Source organism: Monodelphis domestica, chromosome 1 (genome assembly GCF_027887165.1).
Source record: "Monodelphis domestica isolate mMonDom1 chromosome 1, mMonDom1.pri, whole genome shotgun sequence".
In the NCBI taxonomy this organism is placed as follows: domain Eukaryota; kingdom Metazoa; phylum Chordata; class Mammalia; order Didelphimorphia; family Didelphidae; genus Monodelphis; species Monodelphis domestica.
In genome coordinates this window covers 96,059,873-96,070,717 of record NC_077227.1, presented here as the reverse complement: position 1 = coordinate 96,070,717, position 10,845 = coordinate 96,059,873, and the positions used below count along the sequence as shown (strand labels likewise).

The 10,845-nt window shown below is 38.0% G+C and overlaps 1 long non-coding RNA gene across 1 annotated transcript in view; it reads right to left on the bottom strand.

The window, feature by feature from the left end:
* Positions 1-5,255: 5,255 nt before the first annotated feature.
* The window catches only part of LOC130455164 (uncharacterized), a 30,018-nt gene continuing 24,428 nt past the window's right edge, over positions 5,256-10,845 (bottom strand). Inside the window, exon 4 of the long non-coding RNA XR_008913096.1 lies at positions 5,256-8,058. This is a non-coding gene — a long non-coding RNA (uncharacterized LOC130455164). The remainder of the gene's footprint in view (positions 8,059-10,845) is intronic.

Genomic DNA, 10,845 nt, shown 5'->3' with positions numbered 1-10,845 from the left:
TGTCAACCAAGGCTTGAGTTTGCAGCAAGGTGGTAAGCTTAGAAGTGATGAGCCTATCTCCAGGGGGACCTCTTGTTCCATAGAGCTGAAATCAGGAAGGCAGTAGATACTAAATGGAGATATAGCTACTTCATGGTAAAGCTGGGACTAGGGCTCCTGATTCCTCTGCCTGTGCCTTCTGTTACAGAAGGATTGGCTCACTTAAGTTTCTTGACCTTGAAGCTGATAGCAGTAATTTTTAATTCTAAGCATCCTAATTCTTATGGAAAATTATGTATCAAAATCTGTCTTCAAAATAAATAGTTTTCTATAATAGCAATATTTACTTAACCTCCCACATTTGAAGATGAACATTCATATATAAACTATTAATAAAAAACTAATATAAATATTAATAAACAAAATTCAGATTAAAATATACTTCTGTATTCCTACATGTTTAAAAAATTAAGTCCACACAGATAAAACAAAAGAAAAATATCACCTAAAGATGGTGACCAAAGATTTCATAAAACAGTGCTTTTCAAAATCCAGAAGCTCTCTGCCTGTTCCCAAGCACCAGAATATAAAATTAAGGCACCCATTGGACACATACCTGGAATGGGAAAAGTTAGATGCCTTTATGAACATTAATCTTCTAGGGGTGCTTATGCAAGTATTCTGAAGATCAGGCCTGTGGTCCATAATTTATTTCAAGTTAACATGTGAAAGAGGAATATTTTCTTTCAGCAAGTTTCCTTCAGAAATTTAAATCATATTTCCTTTAACTCAAATCCATTTCTGATTAGAACAGTTTAATGAAAAGTCTCCTCATTTTCCCCCTTCTTTGCATGGACTAAAAAGCAAAGTCAGTCTTGTCAATACCTTTTCATAGTCATTTTCCAACACTAGTAAGTGTTTCTGTCTGAGAAGCTAACTGGATCTTGGGAAAGTAAAGTTCTGTAGCTACTCTGGAGTATAACCTCAGACCTTTGTGCACATAAATCTCTGGATAACTTGGAATTAACCAAAAGACCCCAGGCCAAAAGAGGTAATTTAGAACTAGCCAAGAAGTCCTGCAAAAGCTTCCCTCTGTGAGAATGGGACTTAGAGCCCAACTGTACACTCCACTGAGAAGAAGGATCTATTTTGCACCTTTGAACAAATGATTTTTTTTAAGTATTGAAGCAAAGTAGATGGGTCTCCTGCCTTTAAAGTAAACATGTCTCGTTAACCTTGCTCTGCTCTGTTAAGATGTCCTTTCTCCTCTTTTGAAAAGATAGGTAAGAATTTTGAACCAGTAAAGTACATGATCCAGATGAACATGTCTTAAATATCTGGAAAAGCACAGGCCATCTGGGTTTGAGTTTTGGTTTTGCCATTCTGTCTCATGGGCAAATCTGCCAGGATTTAGGGCAGAAAATGACTGATCATCTAATCTAATTTCTTTCTGGAGATAAGGAAAGTGAAGCTCTGAAAAATTTGATGACTTGTTATATCAAAGCAAGGTTGCTCAGTGGACACAGGATGGATTTAGATCCAGCCTCAGATACTTATTGGCTGTATGACCCTGTATAAGTTATTTAATTTCTGATGACCTCAATTTTCTCATCTGTAAAATGAGGATAATAACAATACCCGCTTCCCAGGGTTGCTGGGAGACTCAAATGAACTAATATTTGTAAAGCACTTAGTATGGTGTCTGGTGTGTAGTAAATGCTATGTAATTATTAGCTGTTTGCTGTTATTATTACAAAGCTGACCAGAACTTGAATCCAGGTTCTCAGCCACCAAATTCAGCACCCTTTCCAAGTTAGTCCACTTTGATTCTCTTAAAAATTACTCTCCCAGAGAGTCAATTTCCTCATCTGCAAAATGGGGAGGAGAAAAATTCTTGCACTACATCCATCCCCCAAAATCCTTTGGTGAACCAAACTAAATGCTTTATGTAAAGCACCTCACATTCCTTAAACACTATAACCATATGAGATGTTGGTATCCTCAGTTTCTGACACAAATCTTAAAAAAAAAACAATAGATCTTAGGTTTCATAATTTTCATCAGGAAGAAAATTTGCTGACAAAACTTCACCTAAATTCTGCCATGAAAACCATTTCCAAATTCTCATTTGAATCTCACTCCAGAGAATGACATAAGACGGTGCCATTTCTCTGTCTTCTTTTTTTCAGCTAGGGAAATGGATTTTGTTTCTGTGTTTGCACATGTTAATGCTCACAACAAACTAGTCTTTGAGCCTTCTGAAAGATATGCTTAGAAAAATATTGGCAAAAGGCAGCTATAAGTGTTTCCCCCTACCTTGTTTGCCATCTTGCTCTAATTCCAACAAGCATCAACTCTGCCAGTCCTGTTAATATAATATTAGCATTTTAAAACAAGTCTTATCTTCTTTGCCTCACTTGTTTCTAAACCAAAATGCTTCATTATTATTATTATTTTTCCCTCCTTCAAGTGTTCTTTTACCACCAGGGAACATAATCCCATGTATGAATTCAAAATGACAGATTTTGTGGGTTTTACTTTTCAGAGATGATGTCATTTGTGGGGAATTGTTGGGTAAACCATACACTCTTTTCAGAAACCTGCAATTACCTCTCCGAATAAAGACATCAATGTCATGTTTCTAGAAATAATGGCTAATGATATGTCTCCCAAAAGGAAGTGGCGTTATTAATTACCTCACTGTGAACACATAGTTTATAGACAGCTCAGAGGGCTAGTCGTCCAATTAAGTATAATGACTAAAGCTTCAGTTAGTCCATCTGTACAGGCTTCTAGATTAACAAGACTAGGGCTTTCCACACCGTGTAAGGATGATATGTGCTCTCCTGAGCGCGGAGAGGCAATACCTGCACTCCTGGCAGGTTTTACGTTAGCATAGAAAGAGCTGAGATGCACACACACGCATGTTGGTCATTCAGCTTTGTTTTGTTTGATGCTTGGGATAGACTCCTCTCCCCAAATCCTTCCTAGGCTTTCTAAATTGTAAGCAACAAAAACCTTGCTAAATACTGATGCCAGTTTATCTAAAACAGGGTCTGGCCAGAATTCCTTACTGCCATTGACAAAAATTGCAACTTATTTTCTTAAATTATAACTATGAAATTCACTTTTCATAATAAAGAGAATTCACTTTCTATAAACCTCTGCTATAATTTGATTCTATGTGGCTATAGCATTACTTTTAATTAGTCAGTCTACTGGCATTTATTGAGGCCCTACTCTGTGCCAGGCACCATTCTAAAAACACTCTTGAAACTCACCGTCTAAGGAGGGAGACAACATGTAAACAACTCTGTATGAACAAGATATATAGATATAGATATAGATATAGATATAGATATAGATATGATAACCTAGAAATAATCAACAGAGCGAAGGCACCAGAATTAAAGCTGCATGAGACAGGTTTCTTGCAGAACCTAAGACCAGCCAAAATGTAAAGAAAGCCAGGGAACTAGGAGGCAAAGAGGAAGAGGGAGAAGATTCCAGGGCATGACAGACAGTCTGTGAAAATGCCCAGTTATGTGTCACATTCAAGGAACCCAAGGAGGCCAATGTTTTTGGATTGTGGAATTCCTAAAAGGAAATAAGGTGGGAGACTAGAAAAGGCTTCCTCACAGCATCAGGACAACCCAGTGGCATTTTCCCCTTCACTTCAAGGCTTGCCCTTGGTACCCTCAGGAGACACAGGTAGCCCCAGGTACACCTGCCATAGCTGGTATGAAAAAAAAGACCTGCTTCTCTCCTAGTTCCTTCATCCTTTGCTGGCTGATACTACTAAACCCCACAGATCTGTGCCTATCCCAGTCATTGGAACACATAAATGCAACAAATAGCATCTACTATATGCCAGCGAGAGGCAGCTGAGTTGCTTAGTGGATGGGACCTTGGACGTGAAGTCAGGAACACTTGAGATCAAATCTGGTCTCCGACACTTACTAGCTGTGTGAGCATGGGCAAGTCACTTAACTTCTGTTTGCCCCTGAAGAAAGAAAGAGCACACCATTCCAGGGTCTTGCCTAGAAAACCCCAAAGATACTATTGGTGTGTTATGGTTCACTATGTAAGGAAGAGTAGGACATGTCAACATCTGGACATCAAAATGTGCAAGTGACTACAGAAAATGTTGATGGTGAAAAGATGAAATAAGATCCTGCCTTCCAGGCAGATTGATAAACCAATCTCAGCTAATTAGGATGAATTACTAGGATACCAGACAGTATACCTGAAGTTACTCTTACTATTTGGCATGGACTGAATTGATGCCCTGGTTAAAAGATATGGAGATCTTATCTTTTTCTTTGAGACCAAATCCCATGTTTTATCCTCTCATCTCAACAACTAGATTCTTGTATCTAACTTAAACTTACTACATTTCAGTTTCCTCATCTAAAAAATGGGAAGAAGAACAATACCTATACCATGGGCTTGTTATGAAGATTAAATGAGAAAATATATGTAAAGTACTTCATAAACCTTAAGATATTATTATTATCAACCCTCAGGGGGTAGAGCCCTGCAGTGAATGAAGACCCTACGGGTGAACCTCCACAATTCTAGGCACTGTTCCTGACTTTGAAAACCATCTATCTAAGCTTCCTTGCTTATGGCCAGATTTCCTGATCTTACTGCCTACAGGCACACACTGCTTCTTAGTATCCAGCCATCATGACGCTGACTTTCCATGTACCTGGATCAGATCTATGACCAGGATCCTCTGATGCTCACTGCCTTTTTACTGACCCTTCTTTCTAGCACCCATGATGAGGATGCCCCAGATCCCTTTCCCTGCCATGGATCCTCAGTATCTAGCTTCTGAATCTTAAGTATCCATGTTCTCACCTATCTTGCCTATGAATCCTGTTGCTGACAGCACCTCAAACCCTATGTCTCATTCTCACCATAGAAACATTGTTGGCAAGGAACTCAAACTGTGGGTATTTTAATCTGATCTTTCACCACCAAATAAGGCTGTCCCTCCACCTAACCCTAATTTTAAGGCTCTCTAGTAAAGATTTTGCAACCTTCCTCGGGAACCCAACCCAGTGTTTTATGATCTTTGCAATGAATCACTTTTTTTTCCTACATGGAAATTATAATACTTGCCTCACAGGACTTCTGTAAAACTCCTTCTTATTAGATTCTTTAGTATTTTAGAAGAGGAGAGTATAAATACAAAAGTCAACAAAAATGTAAGCAACCTAGACTGCCTAAGGCAGCAAACTTTACAATGGTTATTTTCAATCTGTGGCCAATTATTCCAAAACCCAGGTATTTTAGTGGCTCTGTTGGTACTCATAACTGTCCGATTATTAGAACCCAGTTCTGCTAAGATTTTTTGTTTGTTTTTTGTTTGTCTTCAAGACATGGCAAAAAGACTTTTGTCCTCTTCACCAGTTCAAGTCCTCCAAGCAATGGCTGAAAGGTTGTTCTGTTGTTCTCTGCTAACTTCCAAGGAGGTATATATATCCCATACCCCTAAGGTTTCAACCACCTAGTGATGACTCCAACTTAGAGTGAATATAATTCTTCTTTTATTAGTTAGCACATAATTGGGGTTATAGAAGAAGGAATTAGGGACAGAGTGTGTAAATGGGAGAGGTGGATCCTAAGACCTAAAATTTTGTGAAGACAAGTTGTTGGTTATTTTATGGCATATAAAATATGCAAAAAATGCCACTGAAAAACTTAGTAGGAAGGAGATGAATGTTAGAATAAGATGAATTCAATCCATCAAAACAAACTCATATGTGTCATTGCTATTCAAAGTTCCATTTAAGTTCAGGCTAGTCATATATTACAAGATTTAGTACACTATTGGATCAACTCTTTCCCCTCAGTCTGGGTCCAAAACCTGGCTCCACCTCTCATTACCAGTGTAATCTTGGTCAAATTATTTAAGCTCTCAGGGTTTTAGTTTCTATATATGTAAAATGAAGAAGTTGGACTAGACTGGGGGTTCTTTTGAGTCATGTACCTTTGCAGCCTAGGGAAGTCTATAGATCTCTTTCCCAGAATAATGTTTTTAATAATAATAATAACAACAGCTAGCATTTATATGGTGCTTTAAGGTTTAAAAAACATTTTACATATGCTGTCTCATTTCATCTTCATAATACCGACAGATATGGGTCCTATTTTACAGATGAGCAAACTGAGGCAAACAGAAGTGACTTGCCAAGAGTTATTTAGTGAAATAATTTTAAAATGCACAAATAATAGGATAATAAAAGATTATAAAAGAAACCAGTTCTTTTGGAGATAAACTCATTAAAATGTTAGACCAACAGTTTCACAGAACCCAGATTAAGAATATCTGAAATTCTAAGGTTCTGAGCTGTTCTGAGCTATTCTAACTCTACAAACCTCTTAGTCTCTCCTCCCATTGTGATCCTTTTCACATTATAGGGAAAATAATAATCTTACCCAACTTTTTCTATGATGTCTTTATTCTTACTCATTAACCTCTAATAATCATCTGAACAGACAAAGATCAAATTTATCTGATGGGTATTTTTTGTCTTTCCTTTCAAAGGGGACTAATGATATTGTGGGATGATGTCTGGATGGATGCTTGAATTGGATTTAAATGAAGTAGAATTACACAGTTGTTCTCAGACTCACTCTCTCTTCTAGGGTCATCAAAGTCTAGTGGCAAGGCAAAAGCCAGGATGATGGCAATGGCCCAGGATAAAGTGGGTGACCTTGGTATCTTCAATGTCTTGAGCAGGCTCTTCAGCCACCTTCATGATCATTGGAACAAATTGTTCTCATCTGACTGTTCTGCCAGGGCAAGTTTTCATACACATGGGATAAACATCTCCTGACTTACTCATAGATTTGGGGCACGTTGGTTACCCTCAGCCTGGTTTAGCTAGTCTCCTGAGAATGGTTTTCTTGGGATATGGCTGTGGCACATGCTACAATTTCTTGGAGCCACAAATAAGAGTTCGTGGATGAGCAGCCCTAAAAAGGCTTGGCAAGCCCTCACAGCAGAGGTGGTAGTCCTTCCTAAACACCCCACATACTCCAATGTATGATATTTATTTATGTGGCTCCTTAAATAGCCTATTTAGAAGTATACCTTCACATCATACTGTATTGTTAGTAAACCAAATTCTCCAGTCCCACCCTATAGTTATTTACATTTACTTCAAGGAAACCACAAACTTTTAAAACTTTGCTATTAAAACTACAGATAGCTTCTGCTACCTTAGTTGGTCTTCTGCCCTGTTACCAGGAAAAGCTTAGAAGTAGTTTGAGAGAAGGAGAAATTCAAGGAATTAGTAGTGTGTGATAGTCACTGTTTCTCTAACCAAAGAGAATGGGCTAGAACCCGGGTTTGCTCACTTCAGAGCTGGATGGTTCCACCAAGTAGCTCACAGGCATTTGGGGGATGGGAGGTGGAGCTTACACCTGGAGTCTTGCTTAATATACTGTTAAATGTTTGAACTTGTTTAACACTGGCTTTAAAAGTCTCAAGACATCATAAAGAGTGATGCTTCCTGCTAAGAAAAAAAAAGTCAGTGTGAGAAGTTGCATGAAGTACATACACCAGCTCCAGAGAAGGTGATGAGGGAATGAAGCTTTCCTGGAGGAAGGACAGAGTACTCTGTCTGAGGATGGAATCACTTTTTCCACTGTATTTCGTTGTGTTCCAGGTTGGATCACATGCTTTCCATTTCCTTCCAAGCATGAAATATACCCAGAAAGGATTTTTGAGTCACTTTGGCATTCAGAATTACATCAGGGAGGATTTCTTTGCTTTGTCTTTGGCCATCTTTTCCCCCTACCCCAAACTCATAGGAATGCCCTTTCACTCCTATCTGCCAGTCCCAAATCCTATTCTTTTTTTTCAAGGTCTAGGTCCAGATTCATGTATTCTAATAATCTACCTGTGATTAATACCAACCTTCCAGAAGAATGAAGTAAACATTAACTTTAATCAAATGAATAGAAATGACTAAGAATGAATAAATGAAGAATCCTGCCTGGGACTTAAAGAGAGAGACTCCAAAGACATTAGGATATTTTTTGTTGTTGTTGAAATCCATTAACCTGAAAGTAAAAAAAAAATAACTAAGTCAATTGAGTTGTTAGAATCAATGTTAAATATTAGGTTCCTAACAAAATAGCTAAATAAGCAAATAGAAAAATTAATTGTTTTAATTTAAATTGGGGGAGGGGCTTCACTCTGTACTTAATAAAGTGGGTAACACGACAAACTAAACACTATGCCTAGGTGTGATTCAGGAACTTTAAAGTGTTTTCAAATTACTGACTGTGTATTTATTTTGGGACTCTGGAATGACAAATTTCTTCACTGCCAGGACTCTGCCTTCTTTTGCGTCCTCCATGTGAATGAATGTTGACTTAAGCATGGCATGACTCCATAATTTCTCATCATGGTTCGTTTCAATGAGCCTCCAACAATTCACAGGTGAAGCAACCATTACCTTACCCTTGAAAAACATAACAATATTTGCACTTTGATTCAGTAAACATTCAAGTGTCTACTGAGCAAAATAGTGCTTTCGGTATTGAGGCAGATGGAGTGGCTAGTGTGACAGTTTGGGCCTTAAAGTATGAATGGTCTAACAGAGAAACAAAATACTAAGTACAAAAAGGAGTTACAAAAATAATAATAATAATAAATATACAAAAAAAAAGGTCAGAATGGGGAAGATCTCACTGAAGCTGGAGGGAACAAGGCTGGAAGAGGGAGCAGACAGTTATAATTCTGGTCTAGTACTCTGTCTATCTGAGAAGAACAAAAGCCCCTAACCCTTGCTTCCCCTCTTGAAAAGAATCAAAAGTCTCTTGTGAAGAAATATAGAAGGAGATAGCCACCCACAACTCTCCATTCTCCATATGGTGACTTTTGCTCCTATGACTATATAGATTCCAGAACTGCTTCTGAAATATGCTTTCTGTGTAACCCTGAATAAATCAATAAATCGCGTAACCTCAAATGTCCTAAGAAATTCTCTTCCCACTTCATTGTTCATTGGAACCTGTTTTTGCCAGAGATAATAATGATGTCTTCACTGCCAAATTTCAGTGTTTCTCAATCCTTCCTGTTCTTGACTTCTCTGAAGCCTCTGATAATGAGGCATTTCTTAATATTCTCTTCTCTCAGGTTTCCATGACACTGTCCTATCCTGATTCTTTTCCTACCTATCTGATTACTCTAAGTCTTCTTAGCTAAATCTTTGTCAAAGTCATGCCCAATAACAGTGGCTGTCCCTTCAATAAATTTTAATGTTCCACTATTACCTTCAGAATAAAACATAAAATCCTGTTTGGTGTTCAAAACCTCTTATAACTTGGCCCTCATAATCTTTTCTAGTCTTCTTAGACTTTACCCTTATGTCCTCTACAATCCAAATGACTCTGGACTCCTTGCTATTTTTTGCACAAGACACTCTACCTCTGACTCTAGGCATTTTTTTCTAGTTGTCCTCCATGTCTAGAATTACATCCCTCTTCATCTCCTTGGCTTTTCTTAAAGTCTCAGCAAAAATGCCACCTTCTACAATCCTTCTTAATGCTTCCACACCAAGAGTTCTTCACAAGTATCAAAACCAAATTTATTAGTTATATTTAAAAACATATAATTTGCATGTTCAATAATATACATTACATATTTGGCTATAGATAATTAAAGGGCATGTATGTAGGTGGTACAGTGTATAGAGTACCCAGCCTGGAAACAAGAAGTCTCTTCTCCCTGACTTCAAATCTGGCCTCAGAAACTTATTACCTGTATGACTCTGAGTAAGTCAGTATGTTTGCCTCAGTTTCCTTATCTATAAAATAAGCTGGAGAAAGAAATGCAATCCACTCTTATATCTTTACCAAGAAAACATCAAAGAGGGTCCAAATAATCAGACATGGCTGAAACAACATACATAATTTGCAACTTTAGTTCCTCTTAATAATTATAGTCAATGGAATGCATTGCTGGTGGAGTTGTGAATTGATCCAACCAATCTGGAGGGCAATTTGGAACTATGCCCAAATGGCGATAGAAGACTATCTTCACTTTGATCCAGCCACAGCACTGCTGGGTTTGTGCCCCAAAGAGATAATAAGGAAAAAGACTTGTACAAGAATATTCATAGCTGCACTCTTTGTGGTGGCCAAAAATTGGAAAATGAGGGGATGCCCTTCAATTGGGGAATGGCTGAACAAATTGTGGTACATGCTGGTGATGGAATACTATTGTGCTCAAAGGAATAATAAAGTGGAGGAATTCCATGGAGACTGAACAACCTCCAGGAAGTGATACAGAGCGAGAGGAGCAGAACCAGGAGAACATTGTACACAGAGACTGATATACTGTGGTACAATCAAATGTAATGGACTTCTCCATTAGTGACAATGCAGTGACCCTGAACAACTTGGAGGAACCTATGAGAAAAAACATTATCCACATTCAGAGGAAAAACTGTGGGAGTAGAAATACAGAAGAAAAACAACTGTTTGAATACATGGGTCGAGGGGATATGGCTGGGGATGTAGACTCTAAATGAACATCCTAGTGCAAACACCAACAACATGGAAATAGGTCTGATCAAGGACACATGTGATACCCAATGAAATTGTGTGTCAGCTGCAGGAAGGGTGGGGGGAGGGGAGGAAGGGAAATAATGTGATTCTTGTAACCAAGGAACAATGTTCTAAATTGACTAAATAAATTAATTTAAAAAATAATTATAGTCAATGGGAAAGAACAAAACATATTTATAGCTGCTTTTTTTTATGATGGCAAAGAATTGGTAAGTTAACAGATGCCCATCAATTGGGGAATGAGTGAACAAATTGTGGTACATGATGGTGGAA